The sequence below is a fragment of the Schistocerca serialis genome, chromosome 3, assembly GCF_023864345.2.
Source record: "Schistocerca serialis cubense isolate TAMUIC-IGC-003099 chromosome 3, iqSchSeri2.2, whole genome shotgun sequence".
NCBI classification, from domain to species: Eukaryota; Metazoa; Arthropoda; class Insecta; order Orthoptera; family Acrididae; genus Schistocerca; species Schistocerca serialis.
Window position 1 is genome coordinate 261,309,646 of NC_064640.1, and position 27,003 is coordinate 261,336,648.

At 41.4% G+C, this 27,003-nt stretch overlaps 1 protein-coding gene across 2 annotated transcripts in view; it reads left to right on the forward strand.

Moving 5' to 3' along the window:
• LOC126471584 (sodium-coupled monocarboxylate transporter 1-like) overlaps window positions 1–27,003 on the forward strand; it is a 337,815-nt gene that overhangs the window by 52,606 nt on the left and 258,206 nt on the right. The window contains exon 1 of one of the 2 annotated variants that reach the window (XM_050099819.1): window positions 21,461–21,504. The exons of the other annotated variant lie outside the window; for it this stretch is intronic. The gene's annotated coding sequence lies outside the window, so the exon portion shown is untranslated. Of the gene's footprint in view, window positions 1–21,460; window positions 21,505–27,003 lie in introns of those variants that run through there. 2 annotated transcript variants of the gene reach the window in all.

Consider the following 27,003-nt stretch of genomic DNA (forward strand, 5'->3'; position numbering starts at 1 on the left):
TTCTTAAAAATGGTTCAAATGTCTCTGAGCACTATGGGACTTAACTTCTCCCCTAGAACTTAGAACTACTTAAACGTAACTAACCTAAGGACATCACACACATCCATGCCCGAGGCAGGATTCGAACCTGCGACCGTAGCGGTCGCTCGGTTCCAGACTGAAGAGTCTACAACCGCTCGGCCACCCCAGCCGGCTTTACACTTCTTAGTCCGTCTGTACATCTGATATTCTTCTTGGCATCCACCACTAGCCACAACTTTCTCACCTTTAATAACTGATCCCATAATCACCCTAAAATAGTAGCTGCGAACTGCAGGCCATCCAAAAAAGACCTTAAATCGTCAGTCGACTTTCCAGAGAAGGACGTGACTAACCTGGGTGTGGCTGGATATAATAAAGGAGTAGGTTGCTCGTGTCTCCTTCTTAGCTGCAAGCTTATTATGCAAGTCTGCATTATCCGCTTTGAATTGGGCCATTTTATTAATTAATGCTTGAACTGCCTCCCGACCAGTGACACTCAGCCATTGCATGACCTTAATCTGCAATACACACTAAGGAACACAAACTACACTCACAACAGACCGTATGACAAAACACAAACTTACATCTTAAGTCTTGTTATCATTCATCTTGACTCCGTTGACTGATCAGCCATATGCCTTTACCAACGACAGTAAATGCAAATTACTGATACTGACTCCATACATGGTGCAGAATGCCCTGTCAAGTTACACTGACCACATATCACAGGCTGTAAATTACCATGGAATTGCGAGAGATCAGACGGTTCTTCTGTCTGTACAAACGTAACACTCAAACCCCTGTGCATAACTCATTTAGACTCCACGACCTCTACACGTAGAACAGGAAAAACAACCACAAAAACCAACAGTCTGCTAACTCACCACACTGTCTGACGAAACCGCGTGATGTGGTTGCAAAGCCGTGCTACATGGAGGTCGATTGTGCGCCAGTTGCCAGACGAGATCCACAAGTACTTCTGACACCACTCTACAGCCAACCGTCGTGATAGGGCCGCTGCGGTGTAGAGATGGTGGAGTGCCGGGTTATGGAGGTGGGAGTGCTGGCCAGAGATGGGTAGGATAACTCTGCTGCAAGATACATCATATTTTAATTCATCTTGAGTTACAATATTGGAGTGCTGCGACACTCCTGGGTACTCCCTCTGCAGGTGCGTAGCACACCGGCGCTGACGATGAGGTCGGAAGGCCGACTCAAATTTCCAACTCGCCATACCCCAGTGCGGCGTCCCTGTCCATGTGCCCATCGCTCCCAGCGCTACCTGTATTTCTGCGAGAGAAAAGGAAACCTGGTGCGCGTTCTCGCGGAAGGAATCATGGTTCAAATGGCTCTGAGCACTATGGGACTCAACTGCTGTGGTCATAAGTCCCCTAGAACTTAGAACTATTTAAACCTAACTAACCTAAGGACAGCACACAACACCCAGCCATCACGAGGCAGAGAAAATCCCTGACCCCGCCGGGAATCGAACCCGGGAACCCGGGCGTGGGAAGCGAGAACGCTACCGCACGACCACGAGATGCGGGCCTGAAAATGGTTCAAATGGCTCTGAGCACTATGGGACTTAACATCTATGGTCATCAGTCCCCTAGAACTTAGAACGACTTAAACCTAACTAACCTAAGGACAGCACACAACACCCAGCCATCACGAGGCAGAGAAAATCCCTGACCCCGCCGGGAATCGAACCCGGGAACCCGGGCGTGGGAAGCGAGAACGCTACCGCACGACCACGAGATGCGGGCAAGGAATCATGTTTGGGTGTCAAGCCTGTAGAAACGTTACATATGAAGGATGAACATTAATACAGCCGACAAACTACATGGATGGATTCGTGACTGTAAATGGAGGGAAAAAGGTCCTATGAACATGTGTCCGGAAATAGACAATGTGCGTGCAACGACAACAGATCGTCCCGGAACACAGTGCTGAATTGCATACACCCACGTCTCAACAGGTGGTCAAAGTGGCCTCCATGAGATTGCAGGTGATAGGAATAGAAGGGGTTGTCATGCAGGATACACATACTCTTACTTTGACTTAAACCATGTTGGCGAGGCACTTTCCTGGAGCTTGTACCAGAATTCGTCTCAGTGTCCTGTAAAACCAGGTCCTCCCAATGTGGGGTACGCAAGGTCCGCCTCCCTCCACGTTCGTCTGTCTGAATGGACTCATGATCACACAGTCGCCCAGAAAGGGCTTGATATGTTGTGTGATGTGGTTGGTGTCTGTGGGGGTACTTGTTTTGGTATAGCCATGCTGCCTCTCGATCTGCTTAGCCGTACACAAACACCATCTCGGCTTATTCCCGTCATGAATACCGAACCATTCTGCTGCTTACCGTACGCTGCGTCAATCACACAGCTTGCAACACACAAAAACCATACGTCACGTGGTCAGAGAAACTGTCATTCATCAGCGCCATCTACCGTGTCAACGACGCATTTCCGGACACATGTTTTTAGGACCTATTTTCCTCCATTTCCAGTTAGTGATCCATCTCTGCAGTTTGTCACTTTTATTACTGTTCATCATGTACATGTGTGTGGTGTCTGTTCTGTCTCTTTTGTACACAGGTTTCCTGCAGGCGGCATCTGTCCTTCCTGTAGTCACGTATGCCTCTACAGTTCACTGTCATACCCCCTGATCATCTCGTAAATCTTGACAAGACTCTACTAGATGCTGTTCCAGTTCTTAAACTGTATCAAGTGGAGAGATACGCACTTCACTTTTGGGATGACATCAGACAGAAATATCCAGAGGAGTGAGATCAGGTAATCTTGAAGGAGAAGTTGTAGGCCCAGATTACATTGCCGTGTTAGACGTTGTCTCACAACAGCAGCAAAATGTGCCGCTGCCCCATCATACATGTACTATATTCCCCAACAATGGGCCGAGGGTACAACTGGAGCCCAGTTAGAGGGGAAGTTAACCGAAAAGTTTGTACTAACTAGAACAACATTTCGTACTGAAATCTGTCCCGGCTCACAAACGTACATTTGCAATTTTCTCCCAAACAGCTCGTTTGTGCACTCACGTCCAGTACAATATTTTTGTTTATATTATGGTGTATTTTCACCAATGTCAGTGATCGCTACTAATTCTGGTACAATCTGAACACCACAGTTGTTGGCTGGCCACTCTGGCTGAGCGGTTCTAGGCGCTTCAGTCGGGAACCGCGCTGCCGCTACGGTCGCTGGTTCGAATCCTGCCTCGGGCATGGATGTGTGTGATGTCCTTAGGTTAGCTAGGTTTAAGTAGTCCTAAGTCTAGGGGACTGATGACCTCAGATGTTAAGTCCCGTAGTGCTTAGAGCCATTTGAACCATTTGAACCACAGTTGTTGAATTCATACGTTAACTGAAGATTACCTGTCTACTATTGTCTGTCCATGTCCTTAGAAAACAAGCCCAAAAGTTCGATCTACAGAGAGGTAATTCGACTTTAATATCAAACCCAAATGGATTAATGTCTGCGAAAAAATCTCGTCAAATCCAGACCATAAGAAACAAAGAAGCCTTAGGAATATTTTATTAAGTTTGAAATGAGTGAGCAGATTTATGCCTATTATAGCTCACATTCACCCTCCTGATATAACGTAGGAGGAACGTAGTGAGCTAATGCAATGCTGCAGCAAAGCTGTCCCGCTCTTGAAGGGGAAGATCTTGGAGCGAATCTTAACTCTGGTTCTACTGTGGCTTGTGAAACGTGGAGGTCACCACAGTTGCTTGACCTGTAGATTCAGAAGAGAGCACTTAATTCTTGGTAACTTCACCCAACTACAGACGGTTATAAAATAAGTTTTTCTGCTGTGGGTACACCTGATGTGTTTCTCTCTTTATCTATGTGTATCTCTCTTTATCAGGAGAAAAACTGAGACTCCAGTTGAACAGCTTGATTACTAGTTTCCAGTGTTTTTCTCTAATACCATCTCGGTGTTATTTTATAAAATTATTTACATCACCAAGAGAATTGTCACCATGGTTAAGAAACTGGACGTGTACTCTGTAGAGCCGAATCGTAATTCCCGCCCACGTACTCTGACTTACGATTTTCACGGTTTCCTTAAACCACCGTAGTCGACTGCAGACTATCATATTTAAGAAGAATGGAGTGAAAATCACTGTTCATCCGTCCTGACAAGTTTTCAGTCGTTTTTCTAACATATATGCGGACGAATACCTGGATGGTTCCTCTAATATGCCTCACAGCCGCATTCTTTTTTCCCCCTTCTTCATCAGAACTCCGACTCTAATGATCTCGACACTGATGAGACATTGGGCTAGAACCTCCATTTCTTTCTTCTTACAGACAATTACGAGATGTTAAATTTAACACGCGCCTCCTTTAACTAAGTGAACAGTAGCTACCATAACGTTTTTGCAGTGTTTGGTGTAGCGTTTGAAGTCAGAGACCAGTCCAGGGCGTTCTATTAATGAGTAACACCTCCTACTGCGTGAGAGGTACTGCACACATCTTCTACATTTATACATTTGAAGATTATCTGGATGCATGTGGTGGTAGATCAACATGTGTTAAATCCTCAAAAAAAAAAAAAAATAGAAACATTGTATGACCTTTTTATTGACCAGCAAGGTGTTTTTATTTCTCTGCACCTTAAATGCTGGACACTAATCCAAAATTATGAAGCATGGCACAACTTCTGGGCTTTTCATGGGATAGAAAGTTGAAAGAGAAGGAAGATTAGGGTTTCACGGCCCGTCAACGAAGAGATAATTGTAGACGGAGCACAATCTCGGTTTTGGAAAGGATAGGGAAGGAATTGGGCCGAGTCCCTTTCAGTGGTACCATCCCGGCATTTGCCTTGAGCTGTTTAGAGAAAATGTAAATCTGGATGACCCAAGGGTGCTATGAACCACCGTCCTTCCAGTACCTTAGAGTTGCGCCACCTCACTCAGTATCACTAGTTGAGTTGGCTTCGACAGCTGGAGGATATAATAGCGTAACCCCTCAAAGCTCTGAAATCCTTAAGTAATCCAGAAGAAAACTTTGGGGTTACACATTTTCGATTCTTAGCTATTTATTGATGTTTTTCATACGTTTTACACAGTTCTCTGCCGGAAATGGAACTGGTAACTGGTGCTTTTAGAACAAAACACCCAACAATTCAGAAGGTGGCTGTCGGCCACCTATCCTCAGTCGACAGCCTTTTATGATGTGTCGTGTTTATCTCATATTGTAGACGCCACAATCACCTGAATTCTACATAACTATTTTAAACTCATTTTTCATTTACTTGTTTGTCGGATTTGAATTTCTATTCTACCGCCTTAGCAGTCTGTAGTTCCATATTAAAAGAACTCTGTGCTTTAACGAAATAACACATCGGTTTTCGCTCATTCGCCTCTTTAATGTTGCAATGCAGATTATATGTTGAATTTTGTTCACAAAATACTTTCGTTAATCTCCTTTGTCTTCTCTTACAGACACGTGTGCACATCTGCGGCAGATTTTTGGCGTCAAACGACAAGATCTTTTATCTCCAGTTAGTTCATTTACTCTTAATTTGGGTGATGATCATAGGTGTGTGTGCTAAAATATTGGCTTTCTTTCACGACGCTATCAGCCCTAACATATTGCGCAGTAAATTACAGCCTCATTTTGGTTTCTCTATCTTTCCGTAAATAAAATACTCTTTCAGTCAATAAAACTGAGACAAATAATAATGAGCTCACGAACATAAAGTCCTTAAATAATGTTGCATCGGTTTTTCGGACGTACGAAGTTAACTGAAACGTATATTGTGTTGTGTAATCTGTAGTCGTACAGACATGTCAAAAGTCTAGCGAATTAATAACTGGACCACCAACATCGTGCTCCCATACGTTTTTGGTCAAATGTCTGAGCGGAGAGAAAACAGGACACACTATAAATTTCAGACTGGGTATTTTACAGAATTTTCATAGCCTAACGGAGATCGGGAAACTGAAAAATGGGTTATAAAATTAACGACGTGAGAACTAGTTTTGAATAAAAAACATTTCATTCCTTTAAAATCGTCTTGGTAATTAAGAAAAACTTAGTTAATGAAGTAAAAAATAAAATAGATTAGAAAAACATTTGACGCGCCTTTGAATGATCTTCGAAATCATGTATAGCAAATGAGGTGCTTCAAACGTTTCCCTAACCTATTTTATTTTTACTTTAAGACTAATAATTTCACAATACATTTGACTGATATTTTTTTCAAACAGTTTAATAATTGTACTACGCACGTCGCGATGGTAAACGTCCTTTGTTGACCTTTAAGGTTCCGTGAGTAGCTGTAGCCACTGTAGCATCCAACCTAATATCATCAGATAGACACTGCAGCGGGCGATTAACACTGCTGAGATGGTAGATAAAAGAAGCGTTACGAAACTGGCCAAACGCAGTGGCCAAAGTTGGTATTACTGCTGGCTTGGATATCCCGGTATGTGACCCTGAACAACAGTTTTTGAGATTTCAGCCAAGAAGCTGTGCACATGGATATGTATTTATCGAAATGTTGCGACTCTTCATCACTACTGCTCGGCTGTAACAGCGATATCTGTTAACCATGAATATTACTGCGAAGGAGGTTAAGTAAAGAAGATAAGCGACTGTGACAAAAAGGAATGTTACTGCGAATATTTTAACAGATTAATAGTTCTAGGGTTACAATGTAATAGCACTATTGATTTGTGTGTACTCGTGGAAACGTTGCAACCCTTGAACGGTTTTCTTCGGTTTCAGTCATGAGAACTAATCCCAAAACAAACCGTCACGATTCAGTCAGTTAACACAGTCTTCGTAACTCTTTACATTCTTTGTGTGAGATTAACACTGAAACCAATGACACCAGTATGCGCTTCTCACAACAACTGCTTCCAACGGGCTTGATGGCGCGCCTACTTATTACCTGTTACTGCGGATGCTATGGAGGCCGCGTTCTTACCTTGAACGGTTTTGTCGTCCGTATGTTGTAAAATTACATTCGGGTTCCTTGTTGAACAAACGTCAGCACCGAGCCATCCTGCTCATCTCCACATCTAGTGGTAGCGTGTAGGAGGAACAGAGAGCTGAGAGCGAATGGGTGAAAGGCGACATGTTCACATTATTTACTGGTGTTTATAAAATGTACAATAAGCTTTTTCTTGTTTGATGATACCACTTCTCTTTCATTTACGACTGCTAGCGCAGGGCTCCACTAGGTAGAAAACCGTTCGTCGTAAGCAAAGCCCGACCGACAATCGTTTTACGGTTGGCGTGATGCGACCTTGGCATTCGCTTCGCTCCTAGTTCATGTAATGACGTCTGCGGGGCAGTAATTTCAGATGGCTTATCCCTGAACTTTTACGGGACAGTGCTCGTTTCTGTGTGATATTATAGATTTGAAATTGTACCATAAACGCTTGACGAGTACTTTTGTTACAGAACAACTTGCGAAGGTCTCGCAGAACGATCACTGGACCGGCACTGCGTGTTGTGTCCGTAGTTTCCCACTTCCAGTATGCGGCTGCGGCACAACAGCTTGTGTCATTTACAAATAGCGGCATGCATCGAGTCAAGTTCGAAATATTTTAACGAAAGGTGGGGGGACAAGCCTATTAATTGATTTCGTATAATGTGAAGTAGACATACATCTTTCGGGAAAATCGTGAAGGATACGCGTATACTGATAATGTTGGAAGGTGTGTTGGGTAGTTAGTACTATGACTTTCTGCAAAAGAAAAACAACTCATTAACATTATGAGTTGTAAATATGGGCCCAAATTTATAGGTCCTGTTTCTTGCAAACAATTTCTTTTAATTTTGAAAAAGATGCCATATAGTTGGGAAGACGTTAGTTCTACTTTGCTCTGAGACCACTTACGAACAGTAGTTTAGATTTACTGTAGACCCCAAAATTAGTTGGCTATAGATTAACCAATTATTATTATTATTATTGTTATTATTATTATTACTGTTGTTAGTGTTGTTATTACTACTATTTTACAAACATTGACCATCACATCCTAAAGGGATAAAGAAAAGCATAATTTCTTTGAAAAAGAAGAGATTTATTTTCTTTCTTATTAGACTCCAAAAATTCTACAGACTGTTTCCCAAGGTAGTTTTCCTTTCCACAATTCGGGCACCAAATATTTTCATGGCATCCATAAGACATATTTTACCAGCCCTGTCTCGATGAATATGAAGGAGGAGTGAATGTACGAGATCCGGCGGTGTCACTGTTGGTCTACGCCAAGAGTTAAGTCGTCGCAATGCGCTGAACGACCCCTTAGAGAATGTTGACGGTACTGGAACTGCCATAATTAGAATCATGAGACGAATAACTTCATGAGACAGGGCATTAATGCTACCACGTTCTGCAATAAGCTGTCTTCCAATAGAGGATATGTGATTGTACACCAGCGGTAATAGTTCTCAGCATTTAGAGTTGTACGTGAATGCTGTCCAGGTTAAAGTATGATGTGTGTACTCTAGGCAAAATTTCAAAACTCCACGTAAGTGGAAGATTCGTTTGGGAGGACGTAATAAGTTCAAAATGGCTCTGAGCACTATGGTACTTAACATCCATGGTCATCAGTCCCCTAGAACTTAGAACTACTTAAACCTAACTAACCTAAGGACAGCACACAACACCCAGTCATCACGAGGCAGAGAGGACGTAATAAGTATCTCTTCAAGATCTGATAGTCCATATAAATCATCTTGGTAGAACCTTCAATCAGTCTCAGTCAGAAGGCGATCGAGAATTTTAAACACATCTTACGCGTGTTTCAATTCGCTGTTTTTTTTTTTGTTTTTTTTGTTTTTTTTTTGGCCGTGAGAAATTTGGGTCTATGAGATTTGGGTTTTTAGAATAATCTTCGTCTTTCTCTAACAGAAAGGCTGTGAGCCCCGCTCTGCCGAGGTTTAGCAGTGGATATGTACCACCAAAGTTTTGGGACCTCGCAGACTTGTGTACCGTATATAGGATTGCTGAAGACTCTACTGCTACATGCAGTTTCCTTACGTCGGCTTGGGTTAAATGCCGTTTTATTTAGTCGTAAGCAAAAACTGCTGTCAAGCAAAATACTGAACGCATATTTGCTAATGAGAAGCATATTTTTTATATCTGGCTTGGAAGAGCGGGAGGGAGGGAGGGGAGAGGGACAGAAATCGTATGTTACATCCAAAGACTTTAAAGTGAATTGAGGCAGTGCTCCCCCTCTCCCGTTCCCATGGTTGATACGCCTTTGCCTACAGGCTGTGAAGAAACCACGTATACAAAATTTTAGAGTGCTTATAAAAGACAAAATGAGCACATTTTGTGACAAAAATATCACAGATGCACCATTTGCCAGCTGATTTGACGCTAGTGATGTTCAGAGACGGTGTTGAAACTGCTGCGTGATGAACATTGGTTTAGAGATGTTTCTGCATGTATCGTCCGTTTACATTAATGCACAACTGGCATCTGCAAGCTAATTATTGTCTAACGTGCAGAAAACAACGAATAATGGCTGCAGCTTCAGTCAGATGGACGGCCAGCTCTTCTGAAGTGGCTATCGGTGTCTCTTCCGCCAAACTTCATCTCCACCTCCCCCCGCCCCCCTCCCACCAGCAAAAAGAAATCCCCTGAACAGTCAGCAATACCTCTAAAACAAATGGCGACAAAACCTTCATGGTGGAGAAACCTGTAACATTTTTATCAAATAAAAACTATAACGTTTTGTCTCCTCTAAACACTAAAATTTGGCCCGCCTGGTTGGCCGTGCGGTCTAACGCACAGCTTTCCGGGCGGGAAGGAGCGCCTTGTCCCCGGCACGAATCCGCCAGGGCCAGTCTATGGATGGTTTTTAGGTGGTTTTCCATCTGACTCGGCGAATGTGGCTGGTTCCCCTTATTCCGCCTCAGTTACACTATGTCGGTGATTGCTGCGCCAGGAAGTTCTCCACGTACGCGTACACAACCATTACTCTACCACGCAAACATAGGGGTTACACTCGTCTGGTGTGAGACGTTCCCTGGGGGTCCACCGGTGGCCGAACCGCACAGTAACCCTGGGTTCGGTGTGGGGCGGCGGAGGGGTGAAGTGGACAGCGGTAGTCGTCGTGGGGACAGAGCCTCTCCGTCGTTTCTAGGTCCCCGGTTAACGTACAATACATTCAATACAACCTGTAACATTTATATCAAATAAAAACTGTAACGTTTTGTCTTCTCTAAACACTAAAATTTAGTATACGTTGTTTTTAGTATCCTGTATATCGCAGTTTCAATTTTCATTTCTCACGAGGCCAGCAAAACGATTAGAGACAGGCGGCGTGTGAGAATTAGTATTCGTCTCCATGCTGCTCCGGTACTGTCAGTGTGGCGGTCCTAATCTGCTTTCATAACCAGCCCATTTACATGGAATGCCAAAAATGTCTTTTTGTAAACTTGTATTTACATGTACCACAATGAAAACGTTATTTCTTCTCACGTGTTAGATAGAGAGCTTGTTTTTATTTTTTGTTTTAAAATGCTGATACCACTCAAAAAAGAAAGGTTGCTGTGTGTATTTTCGAACCTTCGCTCACTTAAGGCGACCATTTTGAATACTTGTTATGATAATGTACTAAGCTAAACATAAATTCCATTTCATTAACTTACTGAAATTTTGCAGTTTGTTCCTAATGTTTCCCTCTTGGTATTCGTAGCGAGTTTGTTGTTTAATGAATGAAGGGAGAAGGTTTATTGTCAATTGCAAAACCAATATCGTATAAATTTGCGACGCATATTTAATTTTCGTGCTGTGCTTTGTCACTTCTTACTCGTCCGTTGTCGATACTATACGCCACCATACGCCATACGTACTCAATTTTTTCTCTCGAATTGTTATGAAAAATGTAACCTTCAAGAAAAATATCCATGCGTATCTTAGATGCACTAAAAATCTATTTGAGTAGGCACTAATTACATAACCCTGTTGCTAGGTTTCTTCGGATTATGCTGCCCGTAAGCGTGATTAATCTCCTATGTTGATCTAAGTGACTCCCAAGTTCCGATAGAGTTGCCAGATAAGCAGATAAACTGCAAACACTTCCTTAAAAGCGCGTAGCAGCCGTTTTCTTTCCTGTTAACGTCGGTGACTCGGCGTAAGGCTAGCTCCGCAAGCACCGGAAGCGACTTTCACCCACAATCAGGCGGTCGCTCTGAGGTCTGCTGCTTCACGGTCAAGTGTCACGCTTAACCTCTGAATTCACTGAGGCGGCAAGAATGCTCTCTGTCTCTGTCTCTCTCTCCTCTCTCTCTCTCAGATACGGCAGTAGTTATCTGCAATTCAGTTGTCTATTAGTGTAGCACTTACTGCGTTTCGTCTCATTTTCGCGTTTTATTACAATTCAGTTTAATTCTACATACCCTATATCTTTGTCGTGCATTCGAAGTATGCGAACTTTGTGCGTCAAATCTTTGTTTTCCTTGCCACTTCTCACCATCTCGTGAAGCCCGACTAGGCTGAACATTTCGTTGCTCCATCCTTCAGACTTATCAACAGGCGTGCTGCACACTTCACTTTTGAGATGATTACAAATAAAGTATCCAGAGGGTTAAGGTCAGATGATGTTAGAGGCCAAGGTAAACACCCCGCTCGGCCTATAAATCTTGGACCATATTGACGCTTTAGATGTCGTCTTACAGCAGCAGTAAAATGTACCAGTGTCCCATCATGCTTCTAACACATTCCTTAATCATGGGATAGGTAACATAAAGTTCCGCGTTCTGGCACGAGACGGGTCAGTTGGGTCCACTCTCCCGGTTCTTCGAGGGTTTCTTGACCTTGGAACTGTTATTAATCGGTCGAGTAGCTCTGTTGCCTCGCAACACTGGGTACAACACGTTCCATTCCTCCCACCAAGGAAACGTCTGGCAGTATCTGGAATCGAACCCGGGTCGATACGAACCGCTAATGATCTGCCATAGGTGTAACTGGAGCACCGCTGGATGGAGACTTAATCGAAGTTTACATCACCAATATGTATGTGCTACCTAGGGAAATATTTCATGCTAAAGTCGGAGGTGATTGGTAAATAGCACATTCGCAGTTATCTCGCAAACGGTTCGTTGCCGGACCCAGTTTTACTGGAAGATTTTTGATTCCATTAGCGTGTCCTTTTACCTGCGCTAGTTTCAGCGATTAACTATGATAATCCTCCACTGGTAGACAGCAAGTATGTAGTGACTGTTCGAACGCGATGGAGTAATTGTGAGGTATTTCGGTTTTTGATTAATCAATCGTTGCGGATACTCGTGGAGCTTATGCCTCGATCTCGTAAACAGCTGAATTTATAGTATGAATGAGAGCTGCCGTAGTTAACATGGTTTAAATGGCTCTGACCACTATGGGACTTAACTTCTGAGGACATCAGTCACCTAGAACTTAGAACTACTTAAACCTAACTAGCCTAAGGACATCACAAACATCCATGCCCGAGGCAGGATTCGAACCTGCGGCCGTAGAGGTCGCGCGGTTCCGGACTGTAGCGCCTAGAACCGCTCGGCCACCCCGGCCGGCCATAGTTAACGTGAACTGCCACTGGTGCTAGCATTGGGAAACGGCGAACAGTCACAACAGTAAAGAGGCAAGAAAAGTTGATAGCAGTCCCTAGTGGACAGAAAAAAAGAGAAGGATAGAGTTTAAATTCCCGTTGATATCAGGATTATTAGAGACGCAGCAACGAGCGAATTGTAGGAGTGCTTAACTCTAGCAATACCAACTTATTTTCCATAACTCGTATTGCCGAAGGGTTGGGGGTGGCGATACTTTCTGCACACCACAAAAAAATTAATTGTTGTTAATTTTTACTAATTACATCGTTTTTAAATTTTTATTAATCGCATACTTTTTAAATAGGTACTAATGTATAAGAACAGTCCAGGACCTGAAAATACTTTTAGCGCAATCTTAGTAGTACCAACGCATTTTCCACAATGTGTACACAGAGAGGAGAGGTACTTTATTACTACCAAAAAAAATTTTAAAAATATATATATTTTTAATCATCCTTAAGTTGTATTCACAACATGCTTTTTAAAGATATACTGATGTGTAAGAACGGTCCTGAACTTGAAAATATCAGTACGACATTTGTCGCGAAAAGTCACATTTACTACTAAGACTTAAATTTTAGAGTTATATTTAAACGAAAAATTTAAAACAAATACGGAATCTCATATTAGAAATCACTAAAAACAACGAATATTTTATCAAAATTTTAAAATATGTTTTCAAAAGGTGCCCCTTGGTATTGTGTGGGTTAAGCGAGTGGACTTCTACTCTGAAGGAGCAGAATCCTAATCTTAATCCGAACTTGCTGATTTAAGTATTAGTGGTTTCCCCAAAATTACCCGATGCCGTTATCAGAATGGTTTTCTAAGCAACGTCAGGCCATTTTCCTTCCTCGTACTTACCCAATCCGACTCTAACGATGTTTTCGTAAATGGGACGTTCAGTTTTCAATTTCTAGGAACTAAGCACTAGCTCGTACTAGAAAAGATGGAGAAAGGGAGCGAGCGTGGTCTTGGTTTATGAAAACCTAAATCAGAATGGTCAGGCGGGATCTGAATTCCATTCCTGTCAATCACGAAATCAGTATCTCAGTCACTACGCCATTTCAGCGAGCATCAAGTTTGTAATTGGTGCGTACCAAAATGCATAGCTCATGAACCACTATAGCAGTGGACATCTTTACAGTTGAAGCCTGATTACGAAGTTCCACACACTGGTATCTATGTGATGTTCCAGGAGGCACACATTAAACTGCCCACGCGTATAACAACGGAAGCAGCTTGATTAGTGTGACGAGTGTATGAACTGGAGTTTTTAAGACTGATGAGTCAGGTTTTATGCTCTACTCCATGGATGACTCGTGTGTGTTTGACAACATCTGTATAAGACTCTGGTTTTATTATGCATGTGCTCAGAGTGCAAATCGATGTTGGTGGTAATTTTTGTATCGTATGGTGCATAAATTCCACGTGACAAGTATTGGGATCTCGACCTGTAGAGGAGTGCACAACAGTTTTCTGAATCCACGGCTTTTCCGTGGAATGAATTTATCCGATAGGATGGCACGTTCTGCCAAACGGCAATGATGTCTTTCAAGAGGAAAATAAAACTGTGCGGCACCTATGTTCTTGCGCAAGACTTTTTCAGAGAACACTGTGAAGACTTTCCTCCTCTTGAGTAGTCACCTATGTCAGCAGACGGTAATTCTATTTCACACGAGTATTACGACATGGGACGGCACAAGAGGTCACCAAATACGTCCGTCAGTTGCATATCGACACTGAAGCGGCATTGAATGCAGCGTTGTAGGTCATATCACAACACGTCACTGCCACATCAGGACTCTGATTCAAGGAAAGCGAAAGGAAGCCCCAAACGCTGTTAGGTAAGTTGCCATCCACAGTTTAAATCCTTAGTACCTTGTCTCTTAATTATCTGGATTCTTAAGTGTCATGGTAAAGTATGTCCACCTAAAATCATCGAGCGCTGTTTCCATTTTAGCGACAACGTGTTATGTAGTTCCATAAAAAAGAGGAAAATTTCGACGTTAGACGTTCGGTTGTACGGTATTCTTGGGATCCATCCCAACATAGTTCTACACTCTGTTAAGACATCAGCAATTTCTTTATGATAATCGTTATTAATGTCATAAACATGACTATCTTGAGCCCTTTTAGCACTGAATAACAACTGAACATACACCGGTGAGTCCGCAGCTCGTGGTCGTGCGGTCGCGTTCTCGCTTCCCACGCCCGGAATCCCGGGTTCGATTCCCGGCGGGGTGAGGGATTTTCTCCGCCTCGTGATGACTGGGTGTTGTGTGCTGTCCTTAGGTTAGTTAGGTTTAAGTAGTTCTAGGGGACTGATGACCATAGATGTTAAGTCCCATAGTGCTCAGAGCTATACACCAGTGATCCAAAACATTACGACTATCTGCTTAGTAGCTTTTTTGTCCGTCTTTGGAACGAAATATATCACTGATTCTCCGTATTAGGTATCCGACAATTTGTTAATAGGTTTGTATATGTATATGGGGTTAGATGTTTACGCACAGGTCATGTTCAAATGGTTCAAATGGCTCTGAGCACTATGGAACTTAACTTCTGAGTTCATCAGTCCCCTAGAACTTACAACTACTTAAACCTAACTAACCTAAGGACATCACACACATCCATGCCCGTGGCAGGATTCGAACCTGCGAGCGTAGCGGTCGCGCGGTTCCATACTGTAGCGCCTAGAACCGCTCGGCCACTCCGGCCAGCGCACAGGTCATGTAATTCGAGTAAATAACGGGCCGCTGATTTTCGTACGCGGTGATGGCGCCCGATAGTGACCGAGATGGGTTCCATAGGATTTACATGAGATGAATTTGGTCGCCAAGACATCGACGTGAGTTCCAGATAATGCTCCTCAAACCGCTGTAGCACGGTTCTGGCTTCGAGACACGTACAGTTGTACTGCTGAAAGATGCCATTGGCGTCGGTGAAGACGTCAAGCATGAAGAGATGCAGGTGGTTCACAGCTGTCAGCATGTCTTCGATTATTACCACAGATCCCATGCAAGCGTAATAGAATGTCTCCCATAGCGGAATACTGCTCCCAGCAGCCTGCGTCCATGACGCGCTGCACGTTTCGATCCGCCGTTCATTTCCATGACGACGTTTGTGGAGACGACCATCGAGCTAGTGTAGCAAAAACGTGATTCACACGAAGAGGCGACACGTTTTCGTTGACCGACAGTCGAATCCCGATGGTCGCGTGCCCACTGCAATCGTAGTTGACGATGTCGTTGGGTCAACATGTGAACACATAAGGGTGGTCTATTGCGGAGCTCCATGCTCTACAATGTACGATGAACGGTGTGCTCCGTAACACTTTTGCATGCACCAGCATTGTGCTATTTCGTCAGAGATGCCACAGATCACCATCTGTCCTACTTTACAGAGGAGACAAGTCTCCAAACCCTATGTTCTGTGAAGAGTAGTGAACGTCCAACCATTTAGAGCCTAGTGGTAGTTTCACTGTCCTACCTCTGTCCTTAGACGCTCACGGCAGTAGCATGTTAACATTCGACCAGCTTCCCCGTTTTCGAGATACTCGTTCACAGGCTTTGTGTAATAATAATCTGCCCTTTGTCAAAGTCGTTTATCTCAAAGGATTTCCCCATTTGCAGCCCATATCTTCGCTAGGCTGATTCCCCGTCCGTGTCTGCTCCGCTTACATTCTTCCGTTACCGCGTCACGTGCCCGCAACATCACCAGACGGCTTCCAACATCGCGGTGGGCAACGGTCATAATGTTTTGTCTGACCAGTGTATGTGGTTACTCATCGTTCCGACAGAACTACTCGTTTTCTCCAGTTATGTCTTCGTCTATATCTTTTACTTTGTTATGATGTAGCTTACAGCCCAATGGTGTGTCACAAACACAGAACATAACCAAAGTTTTACAAAATTTTGGAAGATGGGACGGAGGAAATCAAAAGTGCCATAGTTCCAGGAAGGAAAGAATGTCAGTGTTGAACGCCCCGTAGCTCTCGAGTTCGGAACACAAACTCAGATTATACAAGGACAGGGGGATAAATCGTTCGTGATCCTATTAAGAAAACATCTCGGCATCCACTTCAAATAACTTTGAACAACCATTAAAGTGTTTTGGACAAACTACGGAAACCCTAAATCTGGATTCCACGGACTGAAATTAGAACACAGTTCCTCCTGAATCCAAGTCTAGTATCTTATCCCCTTCATCACCTCGCTTGCTCCGGTTCTGACTGTTCAGATTACTCGTCACTGTCTCTTCCTGCAGCATTGTAGTCAGTTTCTACGTTTATGAGAAAGGGTCTCAGTCTCAGCAATGACAATTCAATTTATTCCAACTTTCCTTTTTAGGTGTTAATGTTACTTTTATTTTCTCCTTGTTTATTTATTTGTTTATTTACAGTACATAACGAATTTATTTACAGTATATAACGAATGACAAGTGGGTAACCAATCATCTGAAGATGATCCTATCATTAGTGTGTAACATACTAGTCGAGCTCATTGTAAAGATCTGTTCAAAACACTGGGGATTTTAACTGCTTCATGCGAATACATTTACCAGTCAGTTGTACACATCAAAAATAACATTGGTAATTATTGCACAAACAGCTCTCTCCATGACCATGCAACAAGAGATAGACTCAACTTACATTTACCAAGAAAAAACTAAGTTAAAAACTTTTGTAAACTAAGTTAAAAACTTAGTTTGTAAAACATTTTGTTATCAAACCCCTACTCTGTGTTATCTAAGTAATCCTTCAATGTATAAAATGTATTGCATAACAGGTACTTTTTACCTGACATTTTAAATATGTGTATTTTTGCAATTTCTTTAATCTCTTTTGGTAATTTATTGTACAGTTTTATTCCTTGCTAGAAAGTGCTGTTTTGAGTTTTATGTCTATTTTTTCTTGGTAAATGTAAGTTGAGTCTATCTCTTGTTGCATGGTCATGGACAGAGCTGTTTGTGCAGTAATTACCAATGTTATTTTTGATGTGTACAACTGACTGGTAAATGTATTCACATTGAACAGTTATAATCCCCAGTGTTTTGAACAGATTTTTACAATGACCCCAACTAGTATTTTTGGTCATTATTCTTATGGCCCTTTTCTGGAGCTTGAAAATTGTGTTCATGTTTTGTGCATTTGTTTCCCAAGAAAGAATGCCATAGCTAAGAATGTACTGTAAATATGAATAATATATGACTAAAAGACACTACATGTTACACACTGATGATAGGATTCCAAGGGCATAATGTGCTGATGACATTCTGTTTGAAAGTACCTTTGTGTGTTCACATCATTTCAACTGAGAATCAGTATTCATTCCTAGAAATTTTGCATCTGTTACGCAGTCTATAGAGGTGCGATCTACATTTAATTTAATATTGTCATTTTTCCTCTTCAAACTGAAATTCATGTCATTAGTTTTCTTTATGTTCAATGTCACTTCATTGCTCATTGAGCAATCATAAACTTCCTTGAGAGTTTCATTTGCTTTCTTGGCAAGGAGTTCTCTTGTTTTCTCGGTGACTATAACATTGCTGTCATCAACGAAGAGAATTTATTCACCATGAGTAACACTACTGGGAAAGTTGTTGATGTATATCAGGAATAGTATTGGTCCTAATATGCTACCTTTCGGGACCCCTATATTAATGTATTTTGGTTCTGATAAGTGTTTTACTAAATGTTTAGATCTATTTGAAGTATGTGTTATCTCTACTCTTTGTACCCTATCTGCTAGGTATGATCGAAACCCGTTATTAGCTACCCCTCTTATTCCTAATGCTTCTAATTTATTTAATAGAATCTTGTGGTTGACTGTATCAAACGCCTTAGAAAGATGCAAAAATATGCCTGTGACACACTCATCTTTATCAAGAGCATCAAGTACAACTTTTGTGAATTCTACTATGGCTGACTCCGTATTTTTACCACTTCGAAAACCAAACTGTGATTCGCTTAAAAGATTGTATTTATTCAGATAATTCATTAATCTGTCTTTCATAATTGATTCTATTATTTTTGAGAATGCTGACAGCAGGGAAATGGGCCGGTAATTTTCTATATCTTCTGCTTTACCTTTCTTAAGCAAAGGCACAACTCTTGCCTGTTTTAACCGCTCTGGAAATGTCCCTGATGTGGATTCATTTATTATATTTCTTAAGGGGCCTTGTATAATCCCTAAGCATTGTTTCAGTACCCACATTGATACTTCATCTGAGCCTCCTGACTTTTTATTTTTTTTAGTTTTTGAACAGTTTTATTGACGTCATTCTCTGTGGAAGTAACATCATTGTATTTAGTGCAACATTATTTACAGGTGTTATATTTGTTTTGGGGAATTTTTGCTGTAACTTCTCCGGAATACTTGAAAAATGATCGTTTACATAGTTTGCTAAGTGTTATGGATCATTTATTACCTTATCCCCCTCCCTTAGCAGTACGTTATTCTGCGTTTGTTTGCGTCTCCACGTTTCCTTTTTTATAACATCCCACACTGCTTTGCTTTTATTCTCTGCGTTACACATTATGACTTTTTTGCAACAGTCAGCATCTTCCTATAGATCTGTGATAGAAATTTAAGAATTCTGGATCATTGCGAATTTTTTCATGGACCTGAGGTGTTTAAGTGTTTGGGAGTTTTGGAGGACTTCTTCATACCTGCTATTATCCATCTGTTTTTGTGAGATGTTGATACAGACATGCATACTTTTGGAAATACCTTTTCAATGTAAACAATGTGGTGAATTTAGAGAATTTCTTATTTACATTGGTTTCCTTATGTATCGCGACACATCACCTTCACTTTCCTTACATCGGAAGTTCTCCAGAGTACTTTCCTTTATTTGTGTATTCTTTTCTGGAAATTCAGTTGTTAATGAAGTCTATTCTTCTCTGCATTTTTCAATGGAGATTGATTTTGAAGTCTCTTTTAATTGTATAATCATTTCTCTGCACTCTTTTGTAAGTGGTACTTATCTCACGTCTTCGTGCTAACTTTTGCCTTATATAACGTTTTATACAATGATTTTCGCATAACCTCTTGAGCTACAGAAATCTGTTCCCACATATATCTCCAAGTTCCCTAATCTTATTTATTTTAGCGACTTGAAACCCTAATCACCACAATGCCATCAGCATTTTAGTCATCCTGAGCCTTATTGGCGCGAATGAATATAAGGCTATTCTTTCAACAGGTTTTGAAAGTATGAATTAATTTCCCAGTACTCGTGATTTTTTTGCCATAGCCTGGTTAATACAACATTTCTCACAAATAATTCCTAGTTTACCACCTAATTTTCATCTTTGACAGAATAATGGCTCAGGGAAAAGCAATCAGTACAATCTATGAAACTTCCTGACAGATTAAAACTGTGTGCCGGACCGAGACTTAAATTTTTCTTTCCTTCGGCTGTGTCTTCATATGGATAGCAGTACGCATCATCATTGTTCCAAGATGATCCAAACACCCTTCTGGGATACATCAATTGGGATTATTTTTTATCTGTGAAACATTCAAAATACTGTCGGCAGGAGTTAATTTAACACAGAGTGAAAGACAGGTTTTGAACAAATGGACAGTGAGCGGTAGAGGCTTTGTTAAGGGAACATTTCGTCCATCAGTGATATTTGAGGGACAAGCAGGGAATTAAACTAAAGCTACACAATGCCAAGATCTGCAGTTTGGTCTGCCGAATTCCGAGACCGGCGTAATTGCCTCGTGTTAGCTGAGTATCAACTTGATTGTTACGATTATTTAATGTACAAAAGACGTATTTGCTTACTACGCTCCCATTGTCATGATACAGAATGTATAATTGAGATTCATTGGGAGAGTCCTTACAAAATGTAGTCCATCAACAAAGGAGGTGGCTTACAAAACACTCGTTCGACCTACATTTGAGTATTGCTCATCAGTGTGGGATCCGTACCAGGTCGGATTGACAGAGGAGATAGAGAAGATCCAAGGAAGAGCGGCGCTTTTCGTCACAGGGTTATTTGGTAAGCCTGATATCGTTACGGAGATGTTTAGCAAACTCAAGTGGCAGACTCTGCAAGAGAGGCGCTCTGCATCGCGGTGTAGCTTGCTGTCCAGGATTCGAGAGGTTGCGTTTCTGGATGAGATATCAAATATATTGCTTCCCCCTACTTATACCTCCCGAGGGGATCACGAATGTAAAATTAGAGAGAGTCGAGCGCGCACGGAGGCTTTCCGGCAATCGTTCTTCCCGCGAACCATACGCGACTGGAACAGGAAAGAGAGGTAATGACAGTGGCACGTATCGTGCCCTCCGCCACACACCATTGGGTGGCTTATGGAGTATAAATGTAGGGGTACATGTAGATGTAAATAATAAGCCTTCCTGGACACCCTTCAAGAATTCGCATGTGCAATCTGTTGAATGAGGCGAAAAAGTTTTGCGTAACTGCGTTATTGCATCTACACTTCTTTCTACCGTAGATGCCACCAAAAGCCGAATATCTGAATATGGCCAACAAAGAAAAATTGGCAAACAAGGATTTTACACAAATGAAAGAATGCTTGGTGTACAGGTAAATTTCCACTGGCAAGAGTTAACGCAATCAGACTTTTTGCCACATGGAGCGCTTTTACTTGGGCCTCGGTGTACATGCTGCAGCACGTCGAGCTGCAGATATTTCTCATTGTTTTGCGGGAGACGCTGTGGGATAGGAACGGTGGCCTTCGCACGCTGGTCTGTTCGTACTCTGATTGGTCTAAATCCGTCCAATCACTGGCCGTGGCCTGCTCGCGGCGGTAAAATTCTGGGGAAAACTTTTTATTGCGGCTTTAAGGTCTGCGCACAAATACACATATATATTCGCAAATGGGCCAAAGCACATTTTAAGTTCCCAGTGTCAGGTTGCATACAGAAGGTGAGTAAATGAACACCGACGCGCATTCGCAGATTCTTGTTATTGTTTTATGCCTAGAGATAATGTCTAAGCCACGTCGAAATATATGAATCGATTTTTCACAGCTAACCCACCAAAAGTGTTCTAGTCTGTTATCTCTTCGCTTCTTCTTCTAAGGAGAGCCAATGTTCACGTCAGTCATTGACGACTCAGATTACTCGTGTAACATATTACATGCTTGGCAATAGGCTCGGTGCAAGACTTCTTTGGTTTTCGGCCCACTCTATTGCACAGAAAAAAGTTAATCTTGTGTTTAACGATAGCTTTGTGTTGTAAGAAGCGGTCGTCTTATGGTAAACCGAGTTGCGTTGCATTCTGATGTAACAATTTGATATTTTTCCGACCTGCACACAACTGATGCAAAAAGAATCATCATCTATGCTTCACACATGTTTGCAAATGTTTACTGTAACGAACGATTTTCCACTTGTCATACAATATCTCGTTCTTTACTCTACCCTCAAAGGAACATTATAATATTTGAAACAGTGTACTCCATGGTTTTACGGGGAGGAATATTCATTTATGAAACATTGCTTTATTTTTATTGATTTCTTTCTATTCTTCATGTTTTGGGTCTTCACTAACTTTAATTTTTTTTTCATATTTAAGATTTCACTGAATATACGATGACTTCCACATCAAGTAAAATGAGTAAAATAATTGACGGTTGTGAATTTCTTATAACGCTTTTGCTGCTTAACAGTAGTGTTTCGTGATTATCTCCGATTGTGAACAGCAACGAGAAGAAAGAAGTATTCTCTAAAGAAAGGAAACTATTAAGCAAACTTTTTTTATTTACAGTTACTCCTATTTATTGTAAACTTATAAACTGCATGACTGTGATTCGTCCTGCCACCACCGCCAGAAGTTTCTTTCCATATTCTGCTAAGCGTGGAGCGCACTGAGGAAGAGTATCGCGCAAGAATACCAAGCATTAAGGCTGCTTTCTTTGTATCATAAAGTTTTATTAAGTACATGAAAACGAAACTGGAAAAAACAGTCCTGATCAAGTTTTGTATAGTTGTAAAAATATATGCGTCGTCTGAAAGTGTGTTAGTGTCACTTAATTTCTAACTAGTCGCCTAAGATTGCTATAGCACAAAGAACTATGAAAATCCACACTGTTCATCGATTTCCCCATGATCAGAATTTTGTATCGTATCTTTCTGCCCGGAGTTTCTCGAATGCTGCATTCCCCACCGGGCCTTGGAACCAGTTCCACAAAGCAGAAATTATAATGGTCCAAGATACAATCGGGGATACAGCAGCTAAATGGTAATTTAGGACTACGAATGAATCACAAGTGCAGTCATACCTTCAGTACGAATACTGCAACATCAGGAGTATCATCAAACTGTTCACAGGACGGCATCTTGTAGAAAAAGACATGCTCTCTCGAGGTTGTTGCCGTAGTGTTTAAGACACAGGGCGAATATTCGGGAGGAAAGGGATTCAAATCCCTGTGCGGAGGTCCTGAGTGGAGGTTTGTATAGTCTCCCTACATCATGTGTATCCACTGTTAGTACGGTTCCTTCAAACGAAGTCTTTATCTGAGTCAATTACAGACTCTTGTCCTTCTGAGCTCGCATTCCGTCTCTAGTGAACGGATGTCGATTCGATGCTAAACTCTAGGTTTCTAACAGACCATGCAACTCAGATACTTTTGGTGTGTTGAAGCACTAGCCTTTAGAATATAATCACATATTTAAACAAATATATACGAGAAAATAAACGAAGGCTGTTGCCTGAACGGTTCCGAGATTGTTAAGACTGCTAAATTGAAAAAAAAAAAAAAACATTGCAGTCGTGTATAAGAGTAAAACTGAAAACACTAAGAGAAGTGAGAGTTCATGTGGAGTTTCTTACGAGATCTTATTTCACATAATCAGAGAATAAAAATATTAATTACAATTTATCTGTGCACGGGACTTAGGAAGTAACTAGCGCGGGATTCGCTTCAAAACATTTAAGAAAGGCTACCAAGGACTCTTCATTAATATCATTCCAAATTTGCTGTTGATTCGAAGATTACTGAGGAATGGATTACTACATACTTTCCTATACGGTGAGTTCCCAAAGAAGAAGGGTGCTCCCCAATGAAGAACTGATCAAGTGCTCCTTTTGTGTAAACGATCCACCGGACTGAGAACCACTCTCAATTTTTTTGCTGACGATTTCGTCAGTACAGGAAGATATTTCAAGCGAATAACTTATGTTTGTGGAGTGGTTTAGATAATATTCAAACTTCATGAACTGAACAGAACGTTGCTTTATATATACATTACTGGAACAAAAATTTCCGTATAGGAAAGTAAAATCTAGCTTCTTTTCGATTGCAGCATTATTGATTAACGTAGAGGATGGATATGAATTTAAAAAAGAAGACAGCAAAACATCAGTTTTACGGTGTCGTGGTAAAAGCTTAAATGAATCGGGAGACTTCTAGGAAAAGTAAGTGCATTGACGAAGGAAATAGAGAATACAAACAATCTGTAGCATATACTGATGTTCTAAGATTCCCTCTAATTTCTTCTTTCAGAAGAAAGCAATTGAATTCGGAGAAAACTTACCCCTATGGCTATAATTTGCTAGTTACAATGTGAAAGAGGGTCGGAGGTAGTTGTGTGAACTTAAACATACATTGCTGAAAGGAAGAAGATAGTCTGCTATTGGAAGGCTGATGAATAGAAATGGAGAACAAATTTTCGTTACTGGCTATAAAACCATTTTACTGCTGCCAATTTGTATTTTAGAACACTGTAATAATCGAAGTGCACTTCGATATCTATAATACAGAAGATTGCGGTTTTTAATGCAGCGCGTAGAGAATTTCGATTTTCATCAATTTTGTCGATAATCACTAAATTCGTGCCTTTTGAGACACTGAGAGGTGTTAAGAAATCATTTACGTATAAACCGAATGTCATGAAGCTCTTGCGACTAACACTGAATAAACGTACGAGTATGTCAATTTCTTGCATTTGTCCACATTCGTCTCTAGTTCAGAACCGAATGTTTTGTTTGTTGACATCGCCATTCAGCGAGAAAATAGAATTAACAAACTTTGAATTATTCTCAAACGCTGTAATGAATATTTCTTGTTTGCAATAGATTCAATTTCATATTTTAAATTGACATTTAAAATTGCATGGTAACCTACACACGTTCGACAGTCTCAACTGTTTCCAGAATGAGGTCCCGAGTTCGAGTCTCGGTCCGGCACACAGTTTTAATCTGCCAAGAAGTTTCAGTCTCAACTGTTTTCGTAGTTTAGCATGTCTGCCATCCACTGTCAGCAATAATTTCGTAGAACAGTTTCTGATGTCGCAAACGTGCCTCTCTCAATCCCACTCTCTCTTCCTCCCGATATGACGCCATTACCTATGTACCCATCTCCTCTCTGGAGAAACCCCATTGTCGTAAACCTCCCCTCTCTACTGTCCTCTAGTCCTATGTCAAAATGTCGGGAAAAATTACAAAGCAGTAAATACAGTCCACTTGTGCTAACTTAAAATGGTAGGCGAACATTGCATTTGTTATGTGACTGTAGGCTTCTGCGGCCGTTGTCTTCTTCACCAAAAAGTTTCCGGATACGTGATCAGGTCGTCATTTTCTGTATAAAAACTAACGTTTAGGCTACTGTTACAAGCTGCCTTCGACTGGTGATGTATTTACCACTTTGTCAGTGCCACATTCAGATCTTATAAAGAGTAATTTCATTCTGCTACTAGTATCAGTATGTTGGGAAAATCATTGAACTCTATTTTGATTAGATGCCGGGACTGAGGAGGTGTAAAGTGACATCTTCTGGAGCAGTTTTTAACTCCTGCTGGCTGGTATAGGCGAATCAGGGAAATCCCAGTACAGTGACGTAGTATTTTGCTTCCACAGTACCAAGACTACTCACACGGAGAACTCCACAGACACGACCAACCGATTCGCCTCATGTTTGAGGGGTGGGGGGTCTCAAGGGCACAACCTAAAACGAAATACTCTAAGTAGTTTTGGCTCAACAACTACCCGTTTTTGAGAAACTGCCCCTAAAGTTCCTGACAAGTAGTCGACTCTGAATTGACAGGATCGATAGCTAATTGAAAGTAAGCATTTTCGTCAACATTTATGGGGTCTGCGAACGCATATTTTCCTAGAAATGGAGGAAATAAACTTTTTCGATCGCCGCTTTAGTACTCGTTAGGGGTAAGTCGTTCAAAGAAAGCAGCTAGTGTAGCGACCAAGTTGTTGATTGGAATTTCGTAAAATGATCCCGCCACAACGAAAATCGCCTTTGTTTTAATGATTGCCACCCTACTCGGTTATCCGTGACACTCTGTCCCCTAATTCGCGAGAATAAAAAACGAGTAACCCTTCTTTGAACTTCTTAGTTCCCTCCGCAGTCCTATCCAATAGGGATCCCATGCCATGCAGAAATACTCAAGAAGAGGACGGACAAGCGTAGTGTAGATATTCTCTTTACTAGATTTGTTGCATCTTCTAAGTGTTCTGTCAATAAAACGCAGTTTTTCACGGAACAGGCCATCTGTATATCTTGTGTACGTCGAGGAAAAACTTATGTTCATTTTTAAGGTCCCGTACCCCGGTCGCTAAAAACGGAACCCTTGTAGAATCATTTGTTGTCCGTCTGTTAAGACACCTTATCCTCAGAAAGGGATAGAGGTATAGAATTGAAATTTATATCAAATATTGAGGTTTACTCTCACTCGGCGGTGTAAAAAACTTAAGCTTCTAAGGCAATGCAGTCAAAGGATACGGCCGTTTATACCACATATTTTAACACTCGCAGGCTCACTTATCAAAACCTATATGGTATTTCCCGTTGACGTAGAATCAAGAAATCTGTCAGGAAATGAGAATTCACAGCACAAGTGAAGGAAAAAAATTCGAAAATAGTTTGACTGGTATAATGTCACATAAAAATATTTTTTGCCGTTTGTTGTCCGTCTGTCTGTCTGTCCGTCTGTTAAGACCCCTTTGCTCAGGAACGCGTTGAGGTATGAAGTTAAAATTTACGTCAAATGCTAAGGTCTACGGTTCCTTGTCGTTGTTAAACATTTAAGCTTCTGTGTCAATGCAGGCAAAAGATACGATAATTTATGTCACATATTTTGATACTCGCAAACTAACTCATCAAAACCTATATATCAGCTATCTACGCACACAGTTAAGTTTGTACAGAACCCCCCGAGTACGCATCCCACTCGTACTTCTCCGGTTTTTCTTAATTACCAGTCTTTCCCTTTACAGTGTCTTGATGACGAAAGTTATTAGGAAAGTAAAAACTTATTGTTTCTTCTACATCGCCTTGTATAGAGACGAGGGCAAATGGAAGTGGATGGAGGAAATTGATTGTGGCTCCGTTAAGGGAATCATGCAGTATTCGTCCACGAGATCAAGAAAGATGTAGCTAAGGCGCACACGTAGATGCAGTGTTCCTTGACT